Source organism: Mustela nigripes, chromosome 11 (genome assembly GCF_022355385.1).
Source record: "Mustela nigripes isolate SB6536 chromosome 11, MUSNIG.SB6536, whole genome shotgun sequence".
Lineage (NCBI taxonomy): Eukaryota > Metazoa > Chordata > Mammalia > Carnivora > Mustelidae > Mustela > Mustela nigripes.
The window spans coordinates 20,927,076-20,938,611 of NC_081567.1; the positions used below are offsets into that span (position 1 = coordinate 20,927,076).

Genomic DNA, 11,536 nt, shown 5'->3' on the forward strand with positions numbered 1-11,536 from the left:
GGCTGCCATGTTGACTGTGGGAATGGAAGTTCCCCCCTCCAACCAGACCAGACGACTGGCGGCTCCGGGGCGGTCGGGCTTTGTGAAGTCCGAGACAGGCCATGTCTAGTGTGGGCATGGTCCTGGCGCGGCGGGCAGCGCTGGGCTCGCGTCCGGGGATGGACCCCGTGGGTGGGTCTCCGTCTTCTGATCTGAAGGCGAAGGCCTTGGGAAGGTGCGGAGATCAGATTACCGCTCCTTACCAGACGCTGGAAGAAGTGATGGGCATGGCCCTGACCGGTCCTGAGCAACCCAGCCCTGCCAGGCTCCCGAGGGACCCGGACTGCTTGCGTGCATACCGGAACGCCATCACAGAGTCTGGCACATCCCGGAAGGCTGGTCTTCCAGGTGGCACCTTGGACTTGGAATGAAACGGTATACTCAGAATTACCTCTCTTTGCAGCCCTACCTTTAAATCCCCGCTGAACTCTACCATCATTCATTCATTCAACAAATAGTTACTCCTGTATGCTACGCACTGCTAGGCGCTGGGAAAGAATGAAATTAACACGATTTTTGCCTGCCCTCTTGCATTTCCCACACGCAGATGCTGAAAGTAGCTGCTATGTTTTCAAGCATTGCTCTAAGCATGCAATATTTCCTTTAATTTTCAATTCAGTGCCTTTAAGATGTATCCATTTCAAATCCAAGTTTGTTTCAAAGCCCCAAGACTTGACCTCTAAACAAAAGGTCACAGATCCACGAATATCACAGGGACCAAGGCAGGTCCTATCAGTAAGTAAAGAATCATGGTGTTTCAGTCATGGTGTTGACCAAACAATACTTCAAATGATTTGACTCTGTTGGGGAGATTATAAGAAATGGTGGGGACCCTGGCAAACTACAAATCAACATCTTTCTAAAGGAGGTGGCTGCTACTCAGCTGATCAGTTGTTTCCATGCAAAAATGAGGGCCCAGATCATCTTTTTTTTTTTTTTTTTTTTTTTTTTAATTTGACAGAGAGAGGTACAGTGAGAGAGGGAACACAAGCAGGGAGAGCGAGAGGGAGAAGCAGGCTTCCCATGGAGCAGGGAGCCTGATGTGGGGCTGGATCCCAGGACCCCGGGATCACAACCTGAGCCGAAGGCGCCCCTCATCTAACTTTTAAAAGAGAACTTGGGAATCCTGTTTTTAAGTGTTGGTTTCAATTAAAAAAGAAATAGTGCAGAAAAAAAAAAAAGGTACATCTTTGGGCTACCTTCATCTCAAAATCAACTGGTCTGTGACCTCCTCTCTCTAGACTGTCCTTTGCTGACCTTTAGCCTGAGTCCTGGTTACTGCATAAGGGAGAAATCAGGGAGGGGAAAGCCCTTCACCTTTTTAAAACATAAACCCCACCTTACCTCACATTTCAGAGTAAATGTCTCTGCCAGGTTGGAGGCCCAACCTCAAGTAAACAGGGGCTTTAAGGTGACCACCCCCAACCCCCACCCAGGGTGCTCTGCACTGGCCTCCAAATCACCTACATTCCCACCTCCTAGTAAAAATACCCATTCTTCACTTCGTCTTGAACTCATCTAGACACCAGGAAGAAAGCAATCTGATCATTCATACTTTAGAGTGAATGCGATGTCCCTCAACCTTTGCAGACATATCTGAGTTTTTTTTCAAATATGAAAATCATGGGTGAGGGAGGGACAAAAGAAAGGAATAGCTTTTAGTGGAACTTCAAGCACTTTGACGACGCTTTTCTCATAATAACCAGCCATTATGTAACAAGTTTGCTTGCTTGCTTGTTTTTAGGTGGTAGGAAGGGTCTTGGGGCTGTGGTCTCCCTAAATATCAAATGGACTTAGAAGGTAGCCCTCCATTAGGGTGCCTGGGTGGCTCAATGGGTTAAGCTTCTGTCTTCAGCTTGGGTCATGATCTCAGGGTCCTGGGATGGAGTCCCACATCGGGCTCTCTGCTCAGCGGGGAGCCTGTGCCCCCCCCCCCCCCCCCCCCACCGCCTGTCTCTCTGCCTACTTGTGATCTCTCCCTGTATGTCAAATAAATAAATAAAATCTTTAAAAAAAAAAAAAAGAACAACAACAAGAAGAAGTTAGCCCTCCATTAGTTTTCCCATGCTGCCTTTTATTTATTTATTTGTTTACTTAATTATTTTTAGCACTCCTCCATTTTGGACATAGATGTTCCTAGAACCATCCTAATCGCTCCAAATCCCTAAAAGGCCATCAGCTCTTCAGGCAGAGATTAGGTCTCTTTTCCTGACCCTAGATGCCCAGCATTGACCATGTTTCTGGTAAATGTTTGGTTGACCGAATAAACGGCTTTAGAAGGAAATTGAGCATAGGAAAAGCTTTTCGCTCCAACACATTTTATGCCTGGAGCCCATCTCCAATTCCTGCCACCACTATAAACTGGGTAAGCCGCTTTGCTGTGACCATCCCCCACTTCAAATGCCTGCTCTTTACCCCTTCTGCTTTTCTGCCTGAGGGTTTTCTCTCTCCAGAGGGAAGTTTGAATTAACAACTCCTTCTCCCCCAACAGAGGCAACCTTCAACCAATGGGAGATACCAGCCAGGCCTCTCATCCTTTGGACAGACAACTCTAAGGTGTACCTAATGGGGCTCTTCAGAGAGTCCCCAGAGGAATACAGCCGCTTTTGCCTCCATAACCAGTTCAATAATGTACCTTTTTCTGGATTTCTCTACTGCCCTGTCTCCCTCTTCCTACTCTGCTCCCTCTCCTGCTTTCTGGATCACCTCCCAAATGTACTATCTGCACCCAGGTCTTTGTTGTAGGCTCTAAGGACGACCCAAACTAAGACACTGAGCCACTTAAATTAGGGCCAGGTATTTAACCAAAGACAGATCTGGATTTGATTTGATGAAGATCAGGTTTTCTCCTGACTGCTGTAAATAACCTTTGATCTTATCTACCAACAGCACTTGTCCATGTGATTGTCCTGCTGACTGCTTTCCGGAATATCATTCTTTACTTTTACTCCAGCCCCCAGCACTGTCCTACGTGGCTGGCACACAACAGATGCTAACAAACCTCACTTTTTAAAATTTATTTAGTTTATTAAAGTCAAAGACCAGTGGAAGTTTACCACGCTGCTTCTTTATCCTAGAGACTTAGCCTGAATATGACCCCAATACCTAAGCCCTCCTCTCCAGTTTAAGCAAGCCACATGGAATCCTAGTTCCTCATGTGATTCAGAGAAATTAGGGCTGAGCCCATCAGCAGATCTGACTTCCTTGGCTTAGCACCACTAGACGGGGCTCAGGCTTCTCACCATTGAACATTGCCCCTTCCCCTCACCCGGTTGCCACTTCTTTTCCCACTAGCATGGAGCTGAAATTCAAAATGTAATCAGTGTAGTTTAGCTGTAAACCCAAAGGTGGTTTCCACTGAGTCCACTAAACTACGATTCTCTAATCTGCTCACAGAAGAGTTGCCCTCCAGCCCCCCGCACTATGGAAAGTCTTGATCTTCCTTCCACACCCTCGGGTAATCTAAAGACAACTGGGCCTTTGCTCAACCTCTTCCCTCTGTCCCAAACACATTTCCTCAAGCCTCTTCTCTTAACTAACCCTTCCTCATCCCTTCTGCAGACTCTCTTGGCACCTCTCCGTCATGATGCTAATAGTACCATAGTGGAAGTCAACTTACAACCTGTCCCCAGCCAGGACTGAAGGGATTGAAGGGTAGGCTTCAATCCAACAGGGGGGCTCATTTTTTGTTGTTGTTGTTATTGGATACCTTGCAAGGTAGCCATCATTATAGCATATTGATTATTCGGCAACAATATATCTAAATAACATGGGACCTCCTTAGTGGGACATAGGACCTCCCTCCCAATCTGGCCCCTCCCGCCATTCTGTGTTTATTGGTCCCATGGGGCCCCAAAGTCAACCTACCCCAGTTTGGCCAGAGCAGGGTTGGAAAAGAATTCCTAATTGGAGCACCCAGATGGTCTTTTTTTCTTTCTTTTTTAAGATTTTATTTATTTGACAGACAGAGATCACAAGTAGGCAGAAAAGCAGGCAGAGAGAGAGGAGGAAGCAGGCTTACTGCTGAGCAGAGAGCCCGCTGCAGGGCTCGATCCCAGGACCCTGGGATCATGACCTGAGCCAAAGACAGAGGCTTTAACCCACTCAGCCACCCAGACGCCCCAGATGGTCTTTTTTTAAGACCTACCCCAAACAACATTCTACGGTAAATCTTCCACCGTCCCCTTCTGTACCCACCCCTGACCCCCACTGTACCAGAGAAACACAAATTAGAAAGAGCAATGCAGTGAGTAACCATCATGATCCAAACTTGGTCCATCCCTGCAAGTAACTATCTCCTTAAACGGACACCTCGGATGAAAGTGTATGCACATGTCATATTTTGACACCTATTGTCAAGCTGACCTCCGGGAAGGCTTTATCAAGTGCAGCGTTGGTGATATAGCAGTGAGCATAGCTGCCTTCCAGAAAGGTTTTATCCTGCCAACAGTGAATGGGGGGACACACATTTTCCAATCCGAAGACAGTGTTGAGCTTTTCACTCTTTTTATGCTGACAGATTCAATGAACAGAAGATGTCATGTTATGTGCTCGTATTTGTAGAAATGAAATTGAACATCATGTGCTATGTCTTCAGCTCTCCGGCATCTAAACAGACTTTCTATTTGGAAATTAGACAGGATAGTTCAAGCTTCCACTGTGAAAAATGGGCAGGAGCTGGGGAGCAGGGCTTTCCTTTACAACCCCAGGACAGCAGAGCCCAGGAAGGTGACCTAAGTAAGGGCAATCAGATCCTCCCACCTGGGCGTTGGCTCTGGAAGTTTTGATGCAAGGTCAGTTGGAGACATTACAGCAAATTAGTGACTCTAGCGGCTCTGTATTCAGCAGAGATGAAGTGGGGGCAGAGCCGTTGATGGTGGCAGAGAGGGTCCAGCTGGCTGCTCGAGTGGCAAGTTCTTACTGGTGTCTGCCTTTCTGGGTTTCTGCCCAAGCCTGTTTCTCTGGCTCTGTTTATTGTGCGAACTAGCCTGATAGGCTTCCTATAAATTCCTTTACTGCTGAAATTAACCTGTGTCAGTTTCTGTTGTTTGCAAGCAAGAAAATGACTAATAATGCCTTTTTTTATTTTTGCAATTTGTATTTTTACTGGTGTGATTTACCTGCCCACATCCTTTGCCCATTTTTTTCTTTGATGTGTTCTTTTTATAAATGTCTGCTAATAAAAGCACTTTGTATGTGAATTACATTATTCCTTGGTCTATACCATTTGATTATTTAATTTTCACCATATTTGATATTAAATATGATATTAAATAGAAAATTAAATAGATATTTTGATATTAATAGGATATTGATATTAAATAGAAAATTATACTTATTTTATATGGTCAGGTTGATCAGTCTTTTTTCATAAAGGTTTCTGATTTTTTTTTTTATAAACATGATTAAGAAAACAGGCTTTCAGGCGCCTGGGTGGCTCAGTGGGTTAAGCCGCTGCCTTCGGCTCAGGTCATGATCTCAGGGTCCTGGGATCAAGTCCCGCATCAGGCTCTCTGCTCAGCGGGGAGCCTGCTTCCTCCTCCCTCTCTCTCTCTGCCTGCCTCTCCATCTACTTGTGATTTCTCTCTGTCAAATAAATAAATAAATAAATAAATAAATAAATAAATAAAAGAAAACAGGCTTTCCCCTTTCCAAAATCATAAGAATACCCACTTTGTTTTCATTTAGGGTTATTATGGTTCCTAATTTTTTTCTTTTGTCTTACTTTAAAAAATATATATTTTTTATTTATTTATATAACAGAGAGATACACAGTGAGAGAAGGAACAGAAACAGCGGGGTGGGAGAGGGAGAAGCAGGCCTCCCACCAAGCAGGGAGCCTGACGCAGGCCTTGATCCCAGGACCCTTGGATCATGACCTGAGCTGGAGGCAGATGCTTAACAACTAAGCCACCCAGTTGTGCCCTTTGGTCTAACTCTTAATGATGGCTCCATCTGGAATTTATTTTCGGTGAGAGATGAGGTAGGGATGTTGCCTTTTACCCACCTTACATGGCTAGCCAGCTGTTTCAGTGCCATTTCCAAAAAAACTATCTCACTTTTTCCCACTGCTTTATAATGTCACTTTTTATCACAGATTAAACGCCACATACATTTAAAGTTCTTAAACATTGTGTTCTATCTCAATGATATGTCTCTATATTCCCTGATAATATGGGTTTAGAACATATTGCAGTGTTTGGTAGGACAATACCTCTTAGTATTTGATTGGCTGTTTCCTTTTTCTCTCAGATGAGTTTAATCCTTAAAGGGGATTAATTTACATAGGTTAATTTAGGGAAAATTGACATCATGACAGTATTTACCTTCTTATCTGAGAATAAACAATTTTTTTTAAATTACAGAAGATTTTTAAAAGGATTTTACTTTTTTATTTGAGAGAGTGTATGTGTGTACAAATAGGGGGAGGGGCTGCGGGAGGGAGAGAGAAGCAGACTCCCCACACGAGCAGGGAGCCCAGACCTGGGACTCAATCCCAGGACCCTGGAATCATGACCTGAACAGAAGGCAGATACTTAACCAACCGAGCCACCCAGGCGCGCTTATACAAGGATTTTTAATGCTTCTCAAAATTACTACAGTTCCCTTCCATAGGTCTATGTAACATTAATGAGTTTGTTCCTCTCTGTTGCTATTATAAATGGCATTTTTAAAAACGATTTTATTTATTCACTTGACAAACAGAGATCACAAGTAGGCAGAGAGGCAGGCAGAGAGAGAGGAAGGGAAGCAGGCACCCTGCTGCGCAGAGAGCCCAAAGTGGGGTTTGATCCCAGGACCCCAGGATCATGACCCAAGCTGAAGGCAGAGGCTTTAACCCACTGAGCCACCCAGGAACGCCTAAATGGGATATTTTTATGCCATTGTATTTTCTGTTGTTTGTCTCTAGGACAAAATCATTTTTGTAACCAGCCACCTTGATAGACTTTAGTTCTTTCTCATAATTTTCTGTTGAGGCTGTTGGGTTTTTCAGGAACTCACATTGATGCATGAGATAATAACTTGGCCTCTTCCTTTATAATACGGGTACTTCACATTATTTTTTTCTTATCTAATTGCCCATCTAGAATTCTGTTAAGTAACATTAGTGAGAGTAGGAAAGCCTGCGTCGCTCCTGACATTCCCAGCAGGGCTTCCAGTGCCTCACTATTAAGCATGATGCTTGCTTTCGGTTTGAGATATATATTATTTATTGCATTAAAGTGGTATCCATTTATTCCTCCTTCAGAAAGGGTTATTATCAGAAATGGATCTTGAGTTTTATCAAATGCCTTCTGGGCATCAACAGTGATGAGCATATGCTTTTTAAAATTATTATTATTGGGGCGCCTGGGTGGCTCAGTGGGTTAAGCCGCTGCCTTTGGCTCAGGTCATGATCCCAGGGTCCTGGGATCGAGTCCCGCATCGGCCTCTCTGCTCAGCAGGGAGCCTGCTTCCTTCTCTCTCTCTCTCTCTGCCTGCCTCTCAGTGTACTTGTAATTTCTCTCTGTCAAATAAATAAAATCTTTAAAAAAAATAAAATTATTATTATTATTACTATTATTTTTACTTTTGACCTCTATACGCAATATGAGTTTTGGGTAATAAACAACATAAACTACTTCTGGCTAACTTAAGCAGAAAAGGAGCTTATTGGAAGGACACATAAAGAGCAGCTCACAGAACTGTCAGAAAAGCTTCAGAATCAGACTTGGGACATCAAAGAAGAAAGGACACAGCCAGGGACCTGCTCCAGAAAATGCTACTCAAGATGGCACCATCTGTGAAGCCAGAGACATGCCACTGCCACCAAGACCAACACCACCATTTGACAGTGTCAGCCACACTACTGGACTCTTGGTTCTGCCACAGCCACTCTGAATAATCGTGAATAATTTCTTGATTATCCCTGAGCTTCTGCTGTCCATCTTCCAAATCCTAAGCCCCAAGTAGAAACATCCATTGGTGGCACTAGATCCTAGTTCGGGTTCCAAGCTGCTTGGGATGTAGGGACAGGACCTTATCTCCCTATAGCTTCCCTCATGGGGGGCAGAGCTGCCTCCCATCTCTCATGCGATTCCCTCTGAAAGGATCACAGAATGCCAGGCAGCCCAAAATGACAAAGGACCACTGGAACCCATCCACGTGGTACGCCATATCGATAGCGTCAAGTGTATCGCTTGTCTACTTGCTAATGTTTCATAGAGAATTTCACATCTATTTTTATAAGAAAGCCAGCTTGCAGGCTGTATGTGCGCTCAGTATTCTTGTCAGGTTTCAGTTTTATCAGCTTTTTAAAAACAACTGTGAAGTGTCCCTGTTTTCTTTAGCTCTGGAACAATTTAAATGACGTGTTTTCAAAGGTTATGAAATTCACCCAATTTACTCTCTAGATCTGATAAAGCAGGCAGTTCTTTGAAATACTTTTCATCCATTAATTTTACCCATTAATACTGGTCTGTCTACATTTTCTTTCTTCTCTTGAATTAATATCAGCCATTTTTATCTCGTCAGAAAGTCACCCGTGTTTTCCAGTTTGCTAGCGAAATCTTACAAAGAATTATCTTTATTTTAATTTATTTTTAAATTATCTTTATTTAAATTAGCTTTATTTTCATTTTTAGCTCAGGGCCGTGCATGCAAGTTAAATCTATCCCTCAATTTGTGACTCTGATGCCATCGGTGTGCTGATGGCCTCCCCGGTGTCCTAGTCATTTCTTCTTTCCAAAGACATTCACTAAGATCCAGGATTGTAACTGACACTGTTGGGGACCTACCCAGATCCTGTGGGATCCTTTTGCCTTTTCTGTGTGCCTGTCTCCGGTTGTGTGCTTTGCTACAAATGGTAGCACTTGTGACAGCTTCTGGTGCCTGCTTTTGGGCTATTTATTTCCACTGTCTTGTCTGCTCACACAGAAAGCTGGAAATACCTAGGGTTTATGTCTTCTGGGGTGACCCTTAGCCAATAACAGTCAGGTGCCGGAGTATGGAAACCAGCTTCCCTGCCTCCCATTATGACAAATTGTGACGTGTATCACTCCAGAGCTCCCTGCAGGATTAGGCTAAAGATACTCTTGCCTCTCATCCTATCCTTGCTTGACATCTTCCTTTTCTATGACCTGCTCCCCTCACTCCTTAGGAGTTCCTTCTAAGAACTCTTCCTGAATAAATCGCTTCACGTGAATTCTCATCTCAGGGTCTAGTGCCGGGGAACCGGTCAAGGGCAAGGATAATGTAACTCATTCCCAGCCCCAAAAGACTGGTATCCTATCTATAGAATCGCATCAGAACACCCAGACATTGTCCTAAGGATACAGACGAGATCCTGAGAGATTACAGAAGATGAAGTTAATAGTTCAGTTGGGAGGAGGTAGCAAGCACTTCATTTAGAAATTATTAGCCAGTCTGGGTTTTTAAGGATGAATAGGAGTTGTCGAGGTAGGAAGTAGAGGGTGGGGGTATAGTGTGGCAAGAAGAGGTAAAATGGGCAAAAATTTCTGACTACAAATAGCATGTAGTTCCTATGCCTTGGGAATTCAAAATGTAGTGAGCGAATGTGGGAAGCCAAACGGGTCTCAGAGAAATTACAAGGCAAGGGAAAAATAAGGGCGAGAATAAGTAGGATGTTGTTGTTCTTGCCTCAGAGGAGGAGCTGGGTTTGCAAGAGTGAAAGGGAGTTTCTTAGGCCGAGACGGGAGTGAGGGTAAGTGAAGAAGAGAGACTCACATGTGGAAAGATGCAGGGAGAGGAAAGGATTTGGAAGTCAAGGGGGCTCAAGTTCAAAGCACCTCTACAGACGCAGAAGTACGTGGTAAGAAAAATATGTCCTTTCCATTCATTCTCCTTTGAAAGCAACAGTCTCAGCGTGGGGCTGGCCAATTCGGGAGGTTGCTCTGGAACTTGCTAATACCTTTCTTTCTCTCTTCTTCTTTTTTTTTTTTTTTTTTAAGATTTTATTTGTTTATTTGACAGACAGAAATCACAAGTAGGCAGAGAGAGGGGAAGGGAAGCAGGCTCCCTGCTGAGCAGAGAGCCTGAGGGGGGGGCGGGGGCTCGATCCCAGGACCCTGAGATCATGACCTGAGCCAAAGGCAGAGGCTTAACCCACTGAGCCACCCAGGCGCCCCACTCTCTCTCTCTTCTTACCAGTGGAGCAGCCTCCAGGTCAGAGCCTTCAGCAGGCAACACTACTGTGATAGTTTATGGCTTACACCCCACATGCTCTTTGAGAACCTTTCCACTCCCCAGTGAGAGGTAGAGTCTATGCTCCCTCCCTTTGGAAGCCTGGTGTGCTTTCATGGCTATCCTGACGAGCAGAATTCAACAGAAGTGACACTATGTGACTTCCAAGGCCAGATCCTAAAACACGATGTACCTTTCATTTGTTTCTCTTGCTCTCTCTTAGAACATTCAGCCCTGGAACCCATGCTCTGAGAGCGCCCGGGCCACACTGAGAGGCCCACATGGAATCAAGCAACCCAAAGCCCTTAGCCCCAGGCCCTGGCTGAGCTCCGGCTGACAACCAGCACCAACTTGCCAGCTGTGTGAGGGGGCAATCCTGGAAGTGGGTCGATCCACCCTGTGGTGCTGCTACAGCAGGGACAAGCCTTCCCTGCCCAGCCCTGCCCAGGTGGCAGACTCCTGGGCAAAATAAATTACTGTATTGTTTTAACCTGTTACTGTGGGGGTTTGTTACTTAAAATGGGATCACCAAATAAGTATCTGTATAGATTTTAACGACATTGTTTTGTTTTCCTGTACTCATTTTTATATTTGCCCTCTATTTATAGCAACACTGATTATGCCCTTGATACAGTGATATGAAGTTTCAAAATACATTTATTTATTGAAGGTGGGCTTAGTGACTCACTTCCAAAGAACAAAGCGTGGAAAGGGAAAAGGAGTAACTTTGCAGTGGAGAGACCTAGCAGCTACTAATTTAACCAAGTGATCAAGTTAACATCACCCAGGGATAAGTCAGATTGATATTAAGTAACCCTTTTTCGTAACCAGGGTTCTCGAGAGAAACAGAACTAATAAGATGTGTGTGTGTCTGTATGTGTCTGTGTGTGTATACATATATACGTGGAGAGAGAGAGAGAACAAGAGATGGAGTGGGGCAGAGATTGTGGCGGGGGCGGGGGGAGACAGAAAGAGAGATATAAGGAATTGGCTCACATCATTATGGAGATTGACAAGTCCCCAGATTTGAAGTTATCAAGCTGGAAACCTAAGAGAACCAATGGTCTACTTCTCGTCCAAAGGCCAGCAGGAAAAGCCAATGCTTCAGTTCAAGTCCAAATGCAGGAAAACAAAACACACACACACACAAAAATCCATGTCCCAGCTCATTCAGTCAGGCAGGAGGAATTCCCTCTTGATTGAGGGAGGGTCAACCTTTTTGGTCTATTCAGGCCTTCTACTGATTGGATGAGGCCCACCCAAAATAGGGAGAGCAATCTGCTTTACTCAGGCTAACAATTTAAACGTTACTTTC

General features: G+C 44.5%; 1 long non-coding RNA gene across 1 annotated transcript; it reads left to right on the forward strand.

Annotated features, from left to right (window-relative positions):
- Window positions 1-8: 8 nt before the first annotated feature.
- Window positions 9-10,711, forward strand: LOC132026816 (uncharacterized). The gene is made up of 2 exons (XR_009407004.1): window positions 9-414; window positions 10,445-10,711. It is a non-coding gene; the product is annotated as an uncharacterized LOC132026816 (long non-coding RNA).
- The last annotated feature ends 825 nt before the right edge of the window (window positions 10,712-11,536 follow it).